This window comes from Nannospalax galili, unplaced genomic scaffold (assembly GCF_000622305.1).
Source record: "Nannospalax galili isolate Female #2095 unplaced genomic scaffold, S.galili_v1.0 scaffold828, whole genome shotgun sequence".
Taxonomy (NCBI): Eukaryota; Metazoa; Chordata; class Mammalia; order Rodentia; family Spalacidae; genus Nannospalax; species Nannospalax galili.
In genome coordinates, this window is record NW_008359075.1 from 1,221,622 (window position 1) to 1,241,580 (window position 19,959).

The following is a 19,959-nucleotide window of genomic DNA, read 5'->3' on the forward strand; positions in this document are numbered from 1 at the left end:
GAAAATTTTGAATTTCCTTGAAAAAAACAGAAGAAAATGTCATTGACTTTCATACTACTGGAACCTTTTCATTCTGGAAGGAAGACCCATTCTTCATGAGCTTTTTACCTGGATTCAAGTGCTAGCTAATGGCACAGTGTGCTGTCTAAGGGAGCTTTCCATGTCTCAGATAGAAATGTACTTGTTGATACCATTTGAGTAACTGCAACAAATTTAGCTTCAATCACTTTTATTTGGATTCAGGAATCAGGGCAATACCTCTTTCTGTAAAATACAGTCAAATTTCTGATTAGCTAAGTAACTAAAGGTGGTGTTTATAGGTTGAAAATCTAAAGAAAGCAGAAAAAAAGATAAAAAGCCAATTGGGTTGTTCTTTTTTGTTTTGTTTGTTTGTTTGTTTTTACATTTTATTTATTATTTTTATTTCATGTGTATGAGTGTACTGCCTGCATGTGTGTGAGCATACCTGTGTCTTTAGCTGCCATGTTGGTGCTGGAGCTTGAACCTGAGACCTCCTGTAAGAGCAGTCTCTGCTCTTATTGACTGAGCCATCTCTCCAGTTTCTGGCCTTTTCAAAGTTACTTTTTTACAGTGTCAAATGGACCAGATTTTTTTTTTTTTTTTAATCTGAAAGTTCAGATTGAATAAGCTTTACTGAAATATTGTTATCCTACTATTTATTTATTCATGTTTTTTAATTTTAGAAAATAATTTTGTTTTAAAATTTATTGCACGACCCATAGCATAAGTTCCACTCAGTTTTGGACTGGGGTATTGAAGCTCAGTGAGGAAGTTCAGTCCAAAGCTGGGGTCTCCCATGGATTCATTCAGCACTGTCATCACTGCTATTTCTTTTTCCTAACATATGTGTATGTGCTCATGCAGCTTGTAGGCAACTAATCAGTTTCTCTCGCCCCCTACTGTTTGAGTATATGGCTCAATTCAAATGACTGATATTTCTATTTTCCATGAGATAGAAAATTATTGTTAAATTTTGAACACACTATTCTTTCCCCTCAGTCATTTTCTCATTATCCTTGTTTAAAGTTGCAATATTGGTTTACATTAAGCTGTTGATGACATATATAGGAAATGTTAGGAAGTGTGTGTGTGTGTGTGTGTGTGTGTGTGTGTGTGTGTTGCCAATAGCCGAAACACTGAATTAGATCAGTAAAACAAATTCATTTAATAGCCAACCACAAACTGATCTAATCTGATTTCTAACACTGTCCCTTGTATTTGCATCTGGAAAGGATTCCATTATATTCTTTGGATTCATGCAGAATTTTGCCTGGCAGAATTGGGAAGGTCTAGGAAGAATTTGACCCAGCAGTATTTATCATGCATAAACCAGAAACTCAATTTCAGCCCTGTGAAGTATGGTGGTTTTAAGCAAACCTTTATTTAACATTTTGTGTGTCAACATTGCTCCAACTTGACCTGCCAACTGGATTTCAGAGCAGATGACTCTGGAACATGAACAAGCGTTTGCTCTTATGTTTCAACCATTAGTGTTGAAATAAAGACTACAAGGTTTGGATCACATGGCAGGCTTCTTTGCTGCCTTATGCTGTTAATGCTAGCCAAGAAGAGGAACATCTGAACATTTATATGTTTATGCCTGTGGAATTCTAAGGACATTGGACGTTTGACAAAGTGCCTATAACACCAAACCTAAAGGAGACCCAATTTAGCTGCAAATAAATTTTCATTGATGTTAAAACTGCACTGATCAAAAGATATCTTCTTATTTGTTTGAAAGTGTCTGAAATCTTCATTTTGTATGCAAAAAAATCCTCTCTCAATTATATCAATAATTATGCAAAATTTAAGATTCTTCTATGCAGTGGTGAGAACAGTATAATGAATAATAGGAAAGGTTATGGGCTGAGAGAATTTTTAGTTACATATCTATATCTAAGTACTCATTAATTAATTCATTAACACTTTCTCCAAATATTTCCTGAACCTATCAGGTCTAACCACTGAACAAAGCTCTGGAAGTAAAACAAAAATTAAGAAGATCAAGATAGGTGTGATGATTTGAATGAGAATGTCCTCCATAGGCTCCACATATTTGGACATTTTGTCTGCATTTGGTGGGAGCTGTTTTGGGAGGTCTTAGAAGGTTTGGCCATGCTGGAGGAAGCACCTCACTGGGGGAGAGCTTAGAGAGTTTATAAACCTTGCTGGATGTCGAGTCACTCTCTTGCTTCCTGTGCCTGCTTGAAGATGTGAGAGCTTAGCTTCCACTCCCCCCTCCACCCACCTCTGCCACCATGCCTCTACACCATGATGGACTCTTGTCCCTTTGGAACCATAAGATAAATAAATGCTTATTTTTATAAGTTCCCTTGGTCATGTCATGGTGTTTCTATCACAGCAACAGAAAAGTGACTAATATAATGAGATGGCTCAGTGGCTAGGAGCAGAGGATCACAGTCTAATTCCCAGTACCCACTTGGTGGTAGTTAACAACCATTAATAACTCTATTTCCAGAGGATCTAATGCTGTCTTCTGACCTCTACTGTCATTGCATACAGGCAAAATACACAGAAAATAAAAATAAATGTTTTTTTTTTTTTTTTAAATAAATGTTTTTGTTTTGTTTTTTTTTTAAAGAAAAAGGCAGGGCCAACCTTGGTTGCTTATGCCTTTAATCCTGGCACTGTGAGATTAAGGCCAGCCTGGTCTACACAGTGAGTTCCGAGTTCCAAGACAGCTGGGGCTACAGAAAGACTCTGTTTCAAAAAGACCGAAAAAAAAAAAAAAAAAAAAAAAAAAAAAAAAAAGAAAAAGAAAAAGGCTACTGCTCCTCATGGAGCCTATATTTTATAGGGGGAAATAAATAAGTGCTTATCAAGTACAAAGTAAGAAGACTAATAAATAGTTTAGTTACTACTTGAATTGTTTCTAAGAATGCATCAAATTGGTACTAGCAGAGTCGGGACAGTAACAGAACACCAGCACTTTGGACTTACCACTTGCTGCAGCTCTTTCAAATCATGCAGAGTGATTTACACAGCAAATTGATAATCAGTTAATCTTTAGTTTCCTGTTAAGACAACAATGTAGATGATATAATTGGTAATATTTAAAAAAGAAACCATACCCAAAGGAAACAAACAAACAAATAACGCCCCTCACAAAGTTAGGTGCATAGGGAGGTGTTGGTGGATTTGGCAAGAGATGGGGGTAGGGGAGGGATATGATCCAAATACATAATATGAAATGATCATTCTTCATGGTGCCAAAAGGTGATATGCAGATGACTGGGGGAGAATCGACCCCTATAATTCTGCTCAATGATGGACCCCATGTGTTGCACTATCAACATACCAAACAAGATGTTCCTGCTGGTGCAATTGTGGAGCATCTAGTGTATGTACAACCAGCAAATTTTCGATTGGATAAAACACTTGCTCTTAGGGGTGGAACACACATCTGATTCTGAGGACCAGATTAACCCCCTGTGGCAGGGGAGAACATAGGCCCCAGTGGGAAGTCACTGCAATTGTTTTATTAGATGGTTGTGATGCACCTGCTAAAGTACCATCCAAGCATCTGTTAAGTTATTATAACAGCACTGTTTAGATGTTCTTGCTTTTTGCTGTTTGTGTTTTTATAGTAGATGGAATCCCACTGAATTGGGCCAACAGCCTATGGAAAACTGACAATACAGATACCCGAAAGTTCAGTGCCTTGCCACAATAGGGCAAAGATCATTCCACACCTACCACCCCCTCCAAGACTCAAGGTCTTTTGAGGAAGAGGTTGGCAGTATGTAAGAGCCCAAGGAAGAAGTGGGGTGTTAACTGGAAGTGTACTTTAATCACTATGCCTGCTGGCAAGCTATAGTCCTTCCCACATTCATCAAGGAGTTGAGGGGAGAGTCAGTTACCCCTCTCACTCAATCCTTTGACCTTAGCTGCATGTGAGGGAGGGGCTAAGGATACATAAGCCGAGAATGCCAGGAGGCACCTCGCTCACCATTTTCTGCAGCTGTCGGGAAGTCACAGGATCTATATTTGAATGTAACTTTCCTGTGCAGCAGTAAATGTGGGGTGCCCACTCATCTGTAAATAACCCCCATCCTATGCTCTGTTAACAACATAAATAAAATAAGATAATAAGTCATTAAAATATCATAAAAAGCAACCTTACTCATAATATCCATTAAGTTCATTTTCTTCACAGCAGTTGCAGCCTATTTTAACATATTTCATAAAACATAAATGAGTGATCACAGACTTCATGTCAAGTGTTGTCATAGGCATGAAGGATATATAAACAGGCTTACAAATCCTAAATTTTTGTTTAAGGAAAGAAAAATGTTCTAAGTAGTTTCCCATCATTGGGTATCTGATAAAGAGCACTAAGAATATAGTGTATTAATGTATTAGCTGTCTTTATACTCAGTGTATTATATAGTTTTAAGTAATTAATCCTCATAATATTAAGCCATGAAGAAATCTGTTGTACTAAGTAGTACATGTTCTTCTGAAAGGGATGACAATCTTCCTAAACAGTTTGTCCAGTGTCAAAAATCCACACAAGAATTTGGGGTTTAAACTACCTAAATGCCAAAATATTGCAAATCCAGTACTGAGAGCTGACTTAACTCTTCTACTTAGAGTGTATGCCTTTTGACAGTGGAGTTTCAGAAGCTATTAGCTACTTTTAAACTATGGGGTATTGATCCTCATCTCAAAATTTATTTTGAGTCTTTTTACCACACTAGGCAGGAGACTACGGATGAATGTGAGTCAAATATGACTGTGTAACTTTAGACAACTTACTGAAGCCTTTAAGTTGGTTTATGCTTTAATCCACCAGGTATAATATCTCCCCTCTGTACCTTACAAGATCTTTAAGAGGATAGCATATGATAATTCAGTGCAAACAGTGCACTGGCAAAAACTACCTCAACTCCAGTGCAAACTTGTTTGCTTGACCTACATACCCGAACCTTCTATCCCCATCCTAACTTCTCCTTACCTCATCTTTATTACTTTCTCTCTTCTTCTCTCTCTCTTCTTCTCTCTGAACAACAGTCAAATCTTCAATTGTATGACACTTTCCTTGGTCACGTGTGATCTTTGACTGGGATATGGGTCATCTTACTTTCCATATACTTTTCATGTTGCCCAGGTTTCAGATTTCTGCTTATTTCCTATCATAAGTAAGATGTACCATTACCTTTATTACCAACTGGAAAGAGACCTAGTCCTACTTGTTGTATAATAGCAGTCTGTGCACTTTTGCAACATCTTTCTGAGTTTTCTTTTACAATTTCAGAAAAGAAAAGTAATTTCATATATCATTTGCTTTATGGCCATTGTTACCTGTCAGGGTATGTGTTTCTGTGTTTTAATCTCTTCTGTCTGCTCAATACTAACACACTGTGGCCACAAGATGCTTTGAATCATTGGTTACCTGTCCACTGGATGAAGCTTTAATGTGCGTCCTGAGAGTCTTTAACTACTGGCTTCACAAAGAAAGAAAGATAAGACGTCACTCTTCATCTGGTTATTGTTGATAAGTTTTACTTTATCCAAAGTGTTTTACACCTCAGGATTTCATTCTCTGTATGGGAAATGCAAAAGGCAGAGACATAATCTATGCAAATAAGCATGACACTCTATTATACAAGGCATATGAACATGTATAGTGTCCTGACTTATAATGATCAGCAATACTTTCTTTTCATAAAAAAGCAAATGATCCTATGCATCTCACATTTTTTATAGAATGTTTTTCTTATCTTAAGAATACCAAAACAGGGGGCTGGAGAGATGGCTCAGCAGTTAAGAACACTGAATGTTCTTGCAGAAGACCTGGGTTTGAATCCCAGCACCCACATGGCAGCTAATAACTGTCTGTAACTCCAGTTCTAGGGGATCCAACACCTTCTACTGTCCTCCGCAGGCATTGCACAACACAGGTGCACTTCCATACATCCAGCCAATACCCACATACACGTAAAATAAAAATAATGAATAAAAATTAAAAAAGGATACAAAAACACATGGAAAGAATGAAAAAAAATCTTGTGACCATTTTCATGAATGCTTTTCTTCATATTGGTTATAATTTTCACATTCCTTAATAGTTTAAATCACAAAAATTGCTTTTTAAAAATTTTTTTACAAAAATTTTATTGGGAATTTCATACATGCATATAAGGGGTTTGATCAAATCCATGCCCACTCCTTCCCCTCCAACATTCCCCCCTCTGAAGAGGTAACTCTAAAATCTTTTAAGGATTAGATACAAGCTTCCAAATACTTTTGACATTTCCTCTGAAGGGGTTACCTAACTTGCCAATAGGGAATGGTGATGCCGACCACTCTGGCTTCTTCCATGCTGAAAAGGGATGCAGGGTGGGGCAATCAGAGTACCTCTTCAGTGGATCTATCTAAAAGACTCCCAAATTGCATAACTCTTGACTCTAAGGGGAGAAGAAAGTCCTTTAATCATGAATAGGAGATGTGAAGAAGTAAAGGTAAGAGTAATTAGCATTACAAATTCTAGACAGGGAACTAGAAAAAAGTCAGAACTGTTGAATTTTCAAATGTTCATATGAGAGTCCATTGGAGTTTCTTGACAAGGGCTTCCAAAAGCAACCCTCTATTGGGTTCTTCCCTGCCCCCCACAAAAAAATACAAAGATAAATTTAGTCAGTTTGACAAAAATTTATAGAAAATTTGTCAAAATTATAAATAATGAAGATTACTTTTTCCTCATTTTCTTTACTAAGTCATAGTGCTCCAATTTTGGTAACAAAACAATGTAATTGATTCTGGAAACATAATGTTATTCTTTGTTCAATTTCCGTATCTGGCCAATCCACTCATTGTGATTACTTATTTTATCATGGGGTTTAGGGAGGTGTAGCTTGTTTTTTTCCCAATCAGAGGTCAAAGCCCAGGTGTTCAGCAACAGGAAGAGGTTTCTGTGAGTGTAGTAGTCATGTCACAGAGACAGGGAGGCAGGCCTTCCAGGAAACTATGTCATAAACAAAGGGGACTACAGGACCACACCCACCCTTCTCACTTTATGGGGGTCAAAGGAAGCCTGACAATAGTCATGTCTCATAAGTGAGATATTTTCTTGTGCCATGTACCCCACAGGCCACTTTCCCGTCATACATTAATAAGGCCCATTGTCTGGAAGGGTCCCTCTCTAAGAATGTGCTCTGGAATCTTTAAGCACCTATCCTATCCACACTGCAGTGTTGACTTTAGCAATCCTCTTGATCAAGGAGGATTTCAACCCGTGCCTCTCTGTCAAACTCCTCTCCCCTTTCTTCCTCTTCCCTCCTATCTCTCCTCTTCCCTCTGCTCCCCTTCTTTTCCCCAAACCTAACAATTGGTGCCTGAATAATCTTTATTCTGGGAAATTTCCACAATCCATACACGTTTTAACACTCAAAGTCTTCTTTTTGTAAATAGATATTAATTGATTGCAAATGATCTGTGGTCAGATACTTCATTCTATTGTTGAATATCTTTCTGTACTGGTAACACATGGACTTTTACAGGTTCTTAACATGGAAATTTCATCATTAAGTCATGTGAAAGGATATAAGTCTATTGGTACTTCAGGTAGCGAGGTCATTTCAAGTTCTATTTCAAAGATTTATTTGATTTATTTGTTTCTGTGCTGTAAATATTGCATGGGACATATCAAGTTCTTAAACATTTTCATTTGTTTTTAAATTTTTCCCACTGATGTCCTGTGGACCATCTGCAGGACTTTCTAACATGAAAGAGAAGAGCCTTTTCCAAGCATTTCAGATTCTGAGATGAGGTCCATCCCTGAACGTAGAACTTTACTTGAGTCTTTCCTATTCGAAGAGTTCATTCTAAAATATATATATATTTTTGTTTTTACCTCTGCTATATGTTTGACTATCTGCTGCTTCAGCCTTGCAGCTAATTTCCATGCTGCACCATCAAATTCTCTTAAACAACACCCGAAAATCTCCAATGCCCACATTTTATACCCTCCTTTCCAATGAAACCATAATTTAAAAATTGTGTCTTATTGCGGTCTCTGTTTCCCATCTGTCAGAATCTCAACTCTGGCATCAGTGAACTCCACATTGCCAGACTAAGCAGTCCCCTCTTTCTCCTCTTCAACTTTGGGGCCTCTTTCAGAGTAGGTGTTTACAGCATCCTTTGAAAGTTACTTCCTCCCTCAGTTTCACTGAAATTAAAACATGGTAGTTTCCTCTCTGACCTGATTTTCTTGCTCCCAAATATCTAACTATTGACACATTTCAAATCATTTTCCTTTAGTTTCCTTTTCTGTTTTGTGCCTGCAAATCCACAATAGTGATCTCATTCAATACAACTGAAGTCCTGAATAATTCAAAACCATGTATGGATTTCTATTCAGATCCCCAAAATTCTATATTTGCTTTCAACTTGATATTGGCAATTGAGTACCTAATAGAAAAAATTTAAAAATATGACATCAATAAAATATTTTTCTGTACCATATGCTGACAGATATTCCTGTGAGTCAAATATATTTTGCATTATTTCATTAAATAAAATATTATTATAATATAACCTCACAGTTTTGTTTAGTTAATTGCAGCTTATTTTATATCTAAATAAAAGTCTCATATAGACTGAAGTGTTTACTATTTGAAATTTTACAAAAAAAAAACAAATTAGCAAGTGCTCAGTGCCACCCAGCCTAATTTTATCCTAATACACCTTTAGCCCACTCTAAAATACTACTTTCAGTATCATTTTCTAAGCCAAAATTCTCTTAACCATGCTTGATTTTTCTATTTCTGTCTTAATCACTGTCCTACAGCCTTAGTTAATTTTCTGTTACTTCAACTTGGTAAAGTTTTTACTTAACCATCTTTGCACCAGGTGGTTTCTCGGACTAGAATGCTTCCCTTGAACGCCTCCAATGCATGCTTTCCATCTCATCACTCATTTTTTAGTTCAAATATCTTTTCCTTCAAGAGCCTTCTTCCAATTCCTAGATGATCATCTATGCTCAGGATATGGTACCAACACTTGCTTACTTCTTCCTTTTGGACAAGAGCTTTTTTATTCTGAGAGTACTCCCTCATTACTTATTCTTTATGTCATTTATCAGTTATTTGTCTCCCCCAAAATACAAATCAAGTTTCTCAATAATAATAAGCTTTCATTCTCATTCATTTAAACATCCTTAAGATTTAAAATAGCATTTAACAGGTAAATACTCATTTTCCCAAGTCTATCCATGCTATAAGAGTATGGGTCAGTAGACTGGCTTTTTAACATTAGAGACAGCATGTAGAGTAAATCATTAAGTATTAGGCCCTATCCTAATTACAGATTCTACTAATTTTTATTGTGATTTTTCTTACATTTACTTAAACTTAATTTCAGTTATAATCTCCTATATTTGAAATGCATAGGGATTATATACAAGTAAATTAATAAAATCTATATATTTTCTGTGGGATTATTTTATTAATTTTAGCCCCTTCAAAGATTTTTGGCAGACTGAAATCATATATAAATTTATTCATGTTTGACTGTGTTGGAACCCAGATAGAAGGAATTAAGAATGGTGAGCACTTTTCTGCACCTTTGCTACTTTCCTGAAGAAATTAAAATCACTCTAACATCAATCTTTAAAACAAACTGAGAAACCAAAGCTTTGTTGATTAAATTATTATCCATTTTTAATTTTTTTCTGCTGTGACAAATATTTGACATGAACAACTTAATGGATGAAGGATTTAAGTTAGCTCATGGTTTCAGAGGTTTTAGTCAGTAGTTCTCTTCTACGTTGACTCTGAATTCATCGTAAATCAGAGCATCTTGGTACAGGAGCATGTGTAAGAGGCCACTCACTTTAGAGAGGAGAGAGAGGCAGAGGGAGGGCCAGGTCTTAGAACAAAACACAGGCCCTCAGGACACAACCTCAGTGATGTTCATCCTGAAGCTAAGTTCCACATTAAATCACTTTCACCATCTATCAAATACTGATATCGCCTGAGAATTCAGTATTCCACACAAAAGTTTTCAGAGGGATCATATCATATTCAAGGCACATTGTTACTATTAGTAGTAGTATTGTTATTATCGGGCGGGTGAGGTTGTCTGGTCTCAGCTAATAAGTTGCAAAGACAGAATTTACTATAGTCAGATTACAAAGAGCCTGAGTCCCACTGACCCAGTCTAAGCAAGAGGTGAATCCTCTGCCGTTGGTAGCAGCAAGAATCTCAGAATTATAATGTACATCCCACATAAATTTACCTCGCGGATCTACTAAGGAGCGATTCCATTTCTAATATCTGATACAAAATTATATTATAACTTCTATCTAAATAATTCAGCAAAATTCAGAGGTCAAAGCAATCTTAGAATTCTTTTAGTTTTTCCCTCATTTCATAAACAATTGAAAAATTTAGATTCGTAGAGAAATTAAAGTCACGTGGCTGGGAAATAGCAACAGGCGCATCAGGATCCTGTCCTCTTTCCCTCACTATTTCTGAATATTGCATGTACTGCACAAACAGGAAAAGTAAAATATTTGCCTTCCCTGAATGGAAAAGTAAAAACAGATAAGCTCAATATTTTTCTGTTTTAGTGCCACTTTTCTCTACCTTTGAAGTCATAGCCAGAGTGTGGCAATCTGCTCAAAGCAGGTGTTGAAAATACAACGGTGCAACTTTCAAGTGATCCAGACTGTTTTTCATTTTCTATGTACACATCCACTTACCTTTCCCCCTCCTTGATTTATTCATCCACCAGGTACAGTAATTACTCATTAGAAACATTAGATACATAGTTTTGACTGTGATTGCATTTGTATTGATTCTGTATCATGTCTTCTTTTCCAGTTTGTCAGAAGTCCCTGAAAAGATAGACGAGTTTCAATTACTAAGTAGAATAGGCACAAAATACTCCTAAATCTTATAGCTTCAGTGTGACAATTTATACTTTATTATATAATATAGATGCTCTCTTGGATCTGATTGGCTTGTACTACTATCAATATTACTTGCTAACACTATTAAGTAATTAATACCTGTCAAGAATTCTGTTAAATATGTCATGGGCAATAACTAATTCATTTAATCCCTTCAGCTTTTTCACAAGGCAATGGAATAGTTTGCTACATTTATAGGTTAGTTTCATATTCTGATTAAGCAATGGAGACTTGAACTTTCTCCAGAGTATTTGTTAATAATTTCACCATATTATATGTAAATTGTAGCTTATATAGAAAATATTCAGGAATATTAGAAAAGAAATGGTTAGGAATCTGTGAGACATTTCACAAAAGCAAGGACAAATTACTCTTTATTTTCTCTAATATACTGCCCTTCCTCACGGTCTTGATTTTCTGCATAACTCTGGCACATTAATACAAAAATAATGATTTTATTTTTACCAATACTAATAAGCAATGGTGAATAATTTGAGAATCGTGCAACCAATGCATTGAAAACTACATGTATTTTCTTTAAATATGGTCATCTTTTAGAAATGATGTAGTAAATTTGTGTTTATTCGAGTTTTCTATCATTTTTCAGAGCCTTATGCTGCAAGCTCAAAAAATAGTGTGAATAAAAATGGTGTTCTCTTGAGCTTGGCAGAAGATTGGAGAAGGCATAAGTAGCAATCTACTCACTTAATTTATACCTACGACTGATATATAAATAGTATGCACTCATACAACTGAGTTCCATATAAATTATAAAGCAGTTGGCTCCCATGGTGTTATTAAATTCCTTGTAGGCTGCAAGCATCAATCATTAGATACCCTTAGGTTTGCATTTCATTCAAATGGTAGAAGATATGTATTATATATCATTTCAAATTCATGAGTAAGACCTAGTACAAGCAACTCTCATTATAGCTAATATGTATAGTTGGTAAGGAGAGCTGGATCTATAATATGCACTGAAATGTTGGTGAATGCCCCATTTTGCAAGCTAAAATGTGAACGTTATTGTTTCAGACCTCCCAGAATCATGCATGCGTGTTTTTCTTCACTGAGCAACTATTTTAGGAACAACTGATTACATGTGAATACGAGGTTGGTATGACTGTTTTAGGACTTCTAAAAGAATGACAAGATTTTATGCTCAAAATCTTCTGCCTGTTCAGAAGTAGACCATACTTTGAAGTTGATGGTAGATGTAGATTTCTTTTAAGAAACATATTAACACAATCTTTCTGCCCCTTTTCCATGATGCTTCCTGAGCCTTACGTATAGGAGTTGCTTTGTAGATGTCTCAAGTGTGGCTGGACACCCCAGTAAGGAGGATGCCTCCTACAAGTGTCTTCTGTATATGGCAGGGAAAATTCACCTATGGAATCTAAACAAGGCCCAAACTAGTCCTGCATAAGGACAGTGGTTGACATGCCAACATGGATGGGGGAACTTTTCTCAGGTCCTACCTCTAGATGAAGTGCTACAGGTAGTCAATGTCTGCTGAAAGAATAATCAGTTTTCTCCAGGTAGGAAATCCCTAATAGGTCATCTAATTCCAAGGGGTTAACTCAAAACACAGGTGCACAAGATTATTATAAAATAGACTCAATAGGTTGTAACTGTACGCATTTTTGCATAGCAGTACTAATTGAAGAAGTCACAAAATTGAGAGGGAGTATGGGGGACAAGGGAAGCTCCAGAGGAACAGAAATAACATAAACTTAGTACTAATGTAAGGTATTATTAAAAAATTAAAAAATAAATTATTAAACAAATTAATATTGATATTAACAGTGTTGTTGTTACAGGAATCATATTTAAGAAACTAACATTTTCACAGTGTATCATGCATGAACTCCAACATGAAACACAGCTAAACCCCACAATTTCCCCATCGAGTGATCAAAGACTCAGAGTTGCATTGACTCATGAGAGATTCTTGACCTCATTCTCATTCTTGGCTTTGAGTTCCTCATTTGCAAGGATGTTTAGAGTAATCAATCAACATATTGTGTATTCTATAATGGTCATGTAATTAGCATCTCCTTTATATTAATTCTGATCCCCTACAAAGCTCAGATTCATTGATCACTTTGAACATGAAACCTATGACTTTGGGACCTATGTAAGACAAATTGAAAAATAACACTTTATTCTTGCTGCTGGCTTTATTGCTGCTGTTTCAAGAGAGAAACAATTTCCTATTAGTTGTTGATGTATTCACTTAGTTTTCAGAGCTCTTTGAAATTGGAACGATGGTAGCATTCATTATATTTCACCTGACTTTTTTCTTGGAAAAAAATTAATATGAATTTGGAATTCATTAAATAATCATCAATTCATTTATCCATGTGTATCTTTAAATGCCACTGTTAGTCATTATCCCCATATGTCATAATTTAGAACATTGATTTTTTTTTTAACTATCTGTTACCTTTGCAACGATACTTTCTAATAAGGCACATTGATTCCTTCAGGATCGGGGGCATTAATTGATAATTGCTTTAGGGCTAACGCTGAAGCATCTAATGTGTTTGCAAAAATTAACTTAAGTGTATCCTGAGTACTTGTATAGAACACTAATCCTAATTATCCTTTGCTCTGGACTCACACATTCACCACAATTTACCCTCACTCCCTTCATTGCTAGAGGTATTGCCCCAGATGGTGAAGACAGTGGAATCAGAATTCATTTCTACTTTTAAATCCCATCATTGTCATCTGAAGTGCAGTTGTTTTTGTCATATTTGCCTATGAAATAATTAATGCTGGTGTGACTTAATAAAACATGCCATTTGTATCTGAAATAGTAATATAAAAATCCCAGAAGAATAATGGGTTGCTGGTAAGATAATTGGAATAAGTAGACTTTCTTAATTAATCATATTAAGGAATCAATCTCTGTTCATATGTACTGATTCCACACTTAATCACATAGCGAAACTTTGCATGGGGAACTATGATTTCTTTCAGGATAAATTTTTTATGTGATTCTTCTTTTTTCACTAAAGAAAGAATTATATACAGTAGCTGAAGGATTCAAAAACATCAGTTTAAAACCCTGCAAGCTATATAATTGATTACCACTGAGAGGAGTCTGAAAAAGTAGAACAAATATTTCAAGATCAATTATAATGATATAACCTTAATATTTCCTGTCTTCTGATCATTCAAACACTTGGCTACCTTTGTTATGAAGCTATACTGTAGATAGAATTCATAGTATTCAAGAACTGGTCTTAATTCAGGCCATTTATTTCTTTTCTACCACTTAAGTAAGTATAGTTAAATCCCATAAACATCTAAATATCAAAACCAAAGCAGACTGGTAAGGTAGAATAAATGCATGGAGCCACGATACAGTAGAGAAAATCAGAGGAATTCGGGGACAGAGCATTTCTGACTTTAAAGCAACGCGATATCAGCTTGGACATATGACTACCCAGATCCAGTAACAACATGGGGGAAGAGAGTTTTGACCTATGATTAAATGACTAAGCTATACTGCACCTGGGCTTGGAACTTCGACAAATGATATAATGACAGATCTGCACTGTTTTAAGTCACCAACTTAGAGGTAATTTGCCCCCACAGCACTAAGAAAATAATAAACCCTATGAGTACTTACACTATTTTGTTCTTACATCCATGACGAAGGACAATTACATTTCTTCTGCTTTTGTGATATCTTCCACAGACCTAAATATAACACACAAAATCACAAGATGTGTTTTTTGCTTGTTTTTCCTCTTTTTCATTAATTGCCTATTTATTGTGAAAATGTAGTTACTTTTCACAATACATAATTTTGCAACTGTTGCCTGATGTGTTTACATCAATTAGTAATTTTCATGATTTAGCAGCCCATAGGCTACCAAAGAAATGATCATTTTAAAAGCTTGAAGTTGCAGATTACTTCTGAGGCAAACTGGAAAAGATTCAACTTGGAGAATGATTGATTCCCTAGTGATGCATTTCTGTCATCCACACAGGATCTTTGAGAAAGATGTTCCATAATTGCTTCCCAAACATAACATGCTGCCAACTACCAAAATATTAAGAGCTTGATGATATTAAAAAGACAATTGTTTATTAACAGGAAAATTTTACACGTGGTACAACAATTTCTATTTTCTATACAGTAGCTTTTAAAGGTCTGAGCAGTCAAATGCAATTTAAAGCCATGCTATTTGGTGGTTCAAACAAGTGGCGACCGCACTGTTTAAAGCCCTCGCACACTATGTTTATGTAGAAGGGTTCTTGTACGAGTTTTAACTGTAGTGAGCATTCTAATGAGGCTGTGCAAACATTAAACAGCCACCACAATTGTGTTCCTGTTTTCTTTACAATATTGAATGTTTACATTCTTGAAGTACCCCTGATCAATAGCTCTTATTGACTTTGTTTTCTCCTTTCTCAGTGCTTTCCTTACTTGCTCTATGGATATCTTCATAGGGGATTTTATTTAAATATTTCACTGTTGATGTGGGGAAGAGGTTGCCCTCTTTTTATTAACAGCTTGAATTATCAGCAGGCACTGAGGCTTAGAGCCAAAGAAGGAAGATTCAGACAAGCTTTTTTATTTTCCAAGCACCACTTTTAACCTTCAATACAGGCCTCTGGGTAATGTCACATAGATTCTTGCTGAATATTTGCTGTGATTTCCTTTTATGTTCGTCTCAGCATTGGCTTAAAACAAGATCAAGACCAAGAAGACTTAAGCTGCTTTGCCAAGGTCTTCCTTCACTTGCCCTTTTCTCTTAGGATTTCTAGCAACTCGGGCTTTCATGAATACTGAGATACTACCTGACTGTCTAGACACTATGTAGGCAAGGACTTCCTGATTAAATAACTGTTAACATGAAATGCAAACTCTGTGAGCTCTTTCAACTGACAGTTCATGTGCACAGATCTTCAAATTTAGTCTCCTCGAATATGACCTTATTATGAATGTAAAACTCTCCTGATCCACACCTTGTACAAATAGGAGCCCAGAGATCAGCCCTGGCATCACCTTCCTCTCTTTTACAGTGCAGCTCAGCAATAAATTCTTTTGAAATTCACTCCAAAACATTCACAGACTTCCCCCCCGCACCCCCTTCTCCCTATTACCATGGTGTCTGCTTAGGGCTGTCTTTCCTGTCTCTTTGGAAAAGTGAGCTTTTTAAATTAATCCTTAGCCATGTTTATCTATTTTTAAATTATTCTCACAGAGTTCCTCTCTAAATGCCTTTGTACAAGCATTGCATTCTTCATTGCATATAGAAAATACTCAGTATTCTCAGTGCTATTAATATGAACTATAAAGTTCAAAATATCTGAACAACTTTTTAAACCACAATGAACTCAATGTTCTTCAGATCTGCGTGTCTCAATCAAATTTGGCTTTTCAATCTAACCAAGTTTCTTTTATGATGCTAGCCTATCCTGTTTCTTTCAGCTGCAACACTCATTCATTCATTCATTCATTCATTCAATCATTCAAACATCTGCATACAGAAATATCAAGTATTGTGGTTTTAATTTCTTCTCACTACCTGATGTATTTAGGATCCAGTTCAATAGTTTCCCCCTTGAGAAATCCTTCCTGACTTCACTAAAACAGCTATGAACTTTTAATTTTATATTTATTTCTTATATTCAGTACTAAAAATTCTAGATGCTGAAGGTCCCTGGCATCTAGCTTGTTTAGTAAGCTATAGTGTATATTCAGTAAATACTTATGATATAAATGGTTACATTTCATTTAATTTCTATTAAAGGAGTACCACTAACTTTGTGTATATGTGGGTGATGATGTTTAAGTGTGTATTTATATGGGTGCATTTCTGTGAATATGCATGTAAAGGCACAATATCACCCTCAGGTAATGTTCCTCAGAGCCAGCACCCTTGGTTTTTGGGACTGGATCTTTCATTGACTGGAAACTCGACAAGTAGGCTATGTTGTCTGGCTTGTGGGCTCCACGAATTTGCTTGTCTCACTCACCACAGCACTGGGTTGACAAGCACTACTGTTCCTGCTACGCTTTTTACAAGCACGATAGCCATCCAACTCAGATCCATATGCTTCTGTAGCAAGAATTTCACCAAATGAGCTATCACCGAGCCTAATAACTAACATATAACACTATAACATTTCTGGAAATATTTTTGGAGAAGCTCTCTTATTTCTTACTCTGAATTGAACATCTTGATCTATTTATTCAACCTATTTAAACTTTCATGTTAAAAGCTTTAGTGACTCTTACAGTCCTGAACATCCCTCCCTGAATATAATTTCAGTGTCTCGGAAAAATATAATCAACTCTGAAAACAACACCCTGAGGTGGTCCTAATAACTAGGCAGCACATTGTTCTTTGTCCCTTCTTCTGTCACAAATCTCTTCATGTCCGCATTCATTTGTTTTTTGTACTGGTTGGAAGATTAGCTAATGATATAAAATTCATGAAAATAATATCATTAATTATGAGACTAGCCAACCTAATTTCATTCATCAATTATTTGTTTTTGTTCTGACATAATCTTGATTGGTTTTCATGTGTAAATAGTATCTCTAGTGTATCCACTTTGCCCACTTACAACTATATTAAAGTTAAAATCATAAACAGTATACGAATATCTGAAAATAGAGACCTTTTATCTATTTTTTCAGAAGCGAGGAGGGCAAGTAATCTAACATCATATCAAATTTATAACTGAAGCATAGTTTTCCTAAACCCTAGGTAGGAAATTTTAAAATTATTCCAAACATGCCTGATGATTAGAGTAAATCTATACTTTAGTTTTTCTTGAAAGATATCTATTCAATTTTCACAATATTTGTTTCCTACTTTATATCTATTGTGTAAAATTCCGGTCAAATTTATTTGATTGAAATTTAGATGTACATGGGAAGAAAAAAAAATCCCAAAGTAACTTTTTTTCAAATCAGACTAAATATAGAACTAGAATACTAATAATTAAAGTGTCATTTAGCTATTAAATAATAACAAACACATGAAATATCATCCAATAGTATAACACTATTTGAAATTATTTACAAATTTAAAATTATCTCTACATTGCAGCTATGAACTTTTGAAACTCTATGCTTTTACTCAAACTGGGAACTCTCCATATCAACACCCCTATCAAATGATTTCATTTTTTTATTTGTTTAATTAAGAGAAGTCAAACCTACTCTATTTCTGAGCCTCCCAGCCGCCAATTGTGTGAACGGATGCCATGCCACCCATATGCTTGCCTCCAGATGGCTAGCCTGCTTCTCACAGCTCCCCACCTGCCTGAACCAAAGGCATGCTGTGTTCAGAACCCTCTGTGTAACATGGAAGCTGCTGCTGTCTGTTGTCATCCATACACTCTCATGTCCACAGTTTCACTAGCATGCAACTGAGCAAAAAAGGAGAGGCAGGAGTGACAGCAAGTAAAGAGGATTAAGAGGGAGGGCAGAAAAAAACTAGAAATGGTTAAGGACAAGCATGAAGAGGGAAATAAACTAAGTAGGCAATATTTATTTTGGAATTTTAATAAAATTTTTATTAGGTACTCAAAAATAAAAAAAATTAATTTAAATATAGTCACATAAAAACAAATATAATGTATTCTTCTTTGGACTGACATAAGAATTAATGCTGTACTGTAGCTATACTGGAGGTGGAAAGTGGAGGATAAGAAGATGTAAGTGACTTCTTGGCATATTGTTTTCTAAGGAAGAAAGCCTCTGGATTTGTGCAAGGCATTTCATCCCCAATGCTTTTAGATAAGAAAATCCAAGATGAAAATGTCTTGTTGATCATGTCTGCTGGCCTCAAGTAACTGTGTTGCTTCTCAAGAAGATACCCTATGAGAAAAAAAGAGCTTCAAAATAATATATCTATGAGATTTCTCTTCTTTTGAAACTTCATCTGTGCCACTGACCCAGGTTATATCTAAGGATCACTTTGACATTTGCAATATCTATTTATTATTTTTATTTCACTTGTATGAGTGTATTGCCTGAATGTAAGTGCACCCATGTAGTGCAATGCCCACGGGGGTCAGAAGAAGACCTCATATTTCCCTGGAACTGGAGTTAGGGATTGATTTCAGTCTCCATGTGGGTTCTGGGAACTAAACCCAGGTCCTCTGATAGAGCATCTAATGCTCTTAACCACTGAGCCCATCTCTCCAGCCCCAGATTAGACATTTTGAAGAGACACACAAAATAAATATATAATTAATAAAAAGCATCTATTGACCAACCTTAGGCAACACGGTCATTCAATAAATATTTGCTGAGAATCTACTATGAAATATAAAATAATCTTGGTATTTTGAGAAATTATTGTGGGAAAGAAAGTAGTTCCAGGCTTTACTTTTTATTGAACTTTTGTTTATTGGAAATCAAATATGAATAAAGTTTTTATTTAAAGGCGTAGGGGAGGGTAGAGCATTTTAATGCACAATAAACATTTCGTGCCCTTTGGAAATTAAATTCTTGCCAATGAAAATATACAGACAAACACAAACTTAAACATTATGTCAAATGGTATGTACTGGAAAGAAAGATACATCAAAGAGAGTAGTAAGAACAAAAATTATTCACTTAATTAATTTTAATTTTATATGTGTGAATGTTTACCTGCACCCAGGACATGCAATCCTGCAGAAGCCAGAAGAAGGTCATGAATCCTCAAGAACTGGAGTTATTGATAGTTAGGAGCCATGAAGGTGTTGGAAACCAAGCCATGGTCAATTGCAAGAGCAGCCAGTTCTCTTAACCATTGAGCCTTCTCTCTAACCTCAAGAACTACTCACTTTTAGTAAAGAAGCATGTAAAGACTTTTCTGAGATGGCTGTACTTGAGGAAAAACTAGAAGGAGGTGAAGATGGAGCCATGTAGCTTTTCCCCCCAGCAGAAGAGACTGTTTTTTAAGCCCATATATAGGGGGAAAGATTTTGGGTTGTATGAGGTACCAGTCATCAGTTTTGTTCCAACATGTTACTTT